The 2,556-nt window shown below is 48.6% G+C and overlaps 1 non-coding gene across 1 annotated transcript; it reads left to right on the top strand.

The window, feature by feature from the left end:
- Nucleotides 1-250: 250 nt before the first annotated feature.
- LOC134603903 (small Cajal body-specific RNA 11) lies at nt 251-395 on the top strand. Its single transcript, XR_010090641.1, has one exon. It is a non-coding gene; the product is annotated as a small Cajal body-specific RNA 11 (non-coding RNA).
- Nucleotides 396-2,556: the final 2,161 nt, after the last annotated feature.

Raw genomic sequence — 2,556 nt, 5'->3', positions numbered from 1 at the left:
TTTATTTAGGGCCCCCACCCACTGCTCAGGGGTGGGGGCAAGGGGGAGAGGACAGTAGGTCCCCCCTTATTTTTTTTTAGGGCCCCCACCCACCGCTCAGGGGTGGGGGCACCCCCTATCTTTATTTAGGGCCCCCACCCACTGCTCAGGGGTGGGGGCCAGGGGGAGAGGACAGTAGGTCCCCCTTATTGTTTTTTTAGGGCCCCCACCCACCGCTCAGGGGTGGGGGCCGGGGGGGAGGACGGTAGGTCCCCCCCCACCATTCTTATCTATAGCCCCCACCCACCGCTCAGGGGTGGGGGCCGGGGGGGGGAGGACAGTAGGTTCCCCTCTCCTATCTTTGTTTAGGGCCCCCACCCACTGCTCAGGGGTGGGGGCCAGGGGGAGAGGACAGTAGGTCCCCCCTATTGTTTTTTTAGGGCCCCCACTTACCACTCAGGGGTGGGGGCCGGGGGGAGGACGGTAGGTCCCCTCCACACCATTCTTATCTAGGGCCCCCACTCGGGGGGAGGGCAGTAGGTCCCCCCCCATATCTTTATTTAGGGCCCCCACCCACCACTCAGGGGTGGGGGCCAGGGGGGGAGGACAGTAGGTCCCCCCTCTTATTGTTATTTAGGGGGCCCCACCAGCCGCGCAAGGGGGGGAGGGGTGGGGCGGTTATTAGGTTTTTGTTTTGGTTTTGTTTTTTTACAGTGAGCAGCCACGGGCTGCTCACTGCTTACTAGACATGCCCCTACTCGCAGTATAGCGAGTAGGGGCATATTATTTACTAATACTAAGTAATCTTTACTTAGTATTAGTAAATGTGACTGAAAGACCAATTTAGTTCTTTCAGCCTTTTAGTAGATAGGTCCCTGATACCGTGGAAATTAGGGAGTTATCTACTAAGCGTCTGCAGGATGCAGCCGCGGCAATGAATAGGATCAGAGTTTCATTCATTAGAATGGAATTCCGATCCGAACAAAGTGCCGAATTGCGTTCTAAAACAAACAAACATACTGTTCTCATTCAGTTCGAACGCAATTCGGTAGTTTAGTCTAAAATGACAGGAAGCATCGCGGGAACACTGAGGAAAGGTAAGAATTATGGGAAAATTGCTCTGACCAGCGGAAATGAAGCACACTTTGCTCCTCCGCTGGTCAGAGCTGGTCAAGCGGAGGAAACCTCCATAAGGCAAAGAGTCCCTACTTTGTCTTATGATTTTAAAGAAAACTAAAGAAGACAGGAAGAAAAGAAGAACAGATCCTGAGAGAGGGGGGGAAGGGGAAGAGATTGAGGAAAGGTAAGTTCGGCATGACAGTGCTGCTTTAAGAATTACAGATGCAAAGTTAATACAGTTTTTAGGTATTTGATAGATTGAAGACTTATTAATATGCAGTATTTTTTGCAGACTCAAAAGTTTATAGTTTTGCACAAAATAAATAAATGTTTTTCAGAATTCTGCACCACAAGCCTGCCTCCTTAGCCACGCCCAAAATAAAAGCAGTGTTTAATGCTGTGTCCATTGATGATGTTTTGAGTTTTTAAGCCCAAGTAGGACCTATCAAAGTCAACTTAAAGCGGCACTGTCATGCAGAATCCCATTTTTTTTAACCCCCTCCCGCCTCCACTACATCCAATTGACCCCTTAGTAACCCCCAAATGCCACTAAGCACCCCATATAACCTCTTTTTTAATTTGTATTTTCTGCCCCGATCTTTATTCAGGGCGCCACCATCTTTGTGTGGGTAGATGAAGTCCTTGTGGGACACGTCATCTGCCCACACTAGATAGCACTGAAATTCCCGCACATGCCCAGTGAAACACCTGGACATGCGAAAGGGAATTTCATCTATTCATTCATTCGTCAGACAGACGAATGAATGAATAGAAAAATCAGACGAACAAACTAACACCGAATATCAGTGTTCGTTTGTTCTTCAGTTTGTTACAAGGAGGGAGCTACCGGCTCGCAGCTCCCTCCTTGTAATATGTAAAGATAGAAGCGTCAGGGAGCAGTGCTCCCCACCACTTCATAAGCCCCCCCAGGTCCCCCTCTCACTCTATGGGGTCAATATGACCCCCATAATAGCATAAGGGAGCTTAAAATCTCCCGAATGCCCCTACTCGCTATACCGCGAGTAGGGGCATGTCTACTAAACAGTGAGCAGCCTATGGCTGCTCACTGTACAAAAATAACCTAATCACAGTGCTCTGTGTCATTTTACACAGCGTGGGAAAGTTCTTTGGAATTTTCCCACTCTGTGTAAAATGACACAGAGCACTGTGATTGGATGGATTTCAAGCCACCCAATCACAGTGCTCTGTGTCATTTTACACAGCGTGGGAAAGTTCTTTGGAATTTTCCCACGCTGTGTAAAATGACAAAGAGCACTCTGATTGGCTTAAACCAACCAATCAGAGTGTTCTAAGCCTAATTGCAGGACGGGGCAAGGCCTTATAAGCCACCCTGCGGAGCTCAGTATGCGGCGTGCCCTCGAAGGGTGAAGATGTTTTTTTAGCGTCGGATTTTTTATTTTTCGTCAGGATTTTTTTGCGCTCGTTTTTTTTATTTTA

Source organism: Pelobates fuscus, chromosome 3 (assembly GCF_036172605.1).
Source record: "Pelobates fuscus isolate aPelFus1 chromosome 3, aPelFus1.pri, whole genome shotgun sequence".
Lineage (NCBI taxonomy): Eukaryota > Metazoa > Chordata > Amphibia > Anura > Pelobatidae > Pelobates > Pelobates fuscus.
Note: the sequence above shows the minus strand (reverse complement) of the source record. Positions and strands in the feature narration are given on the sequence as shown.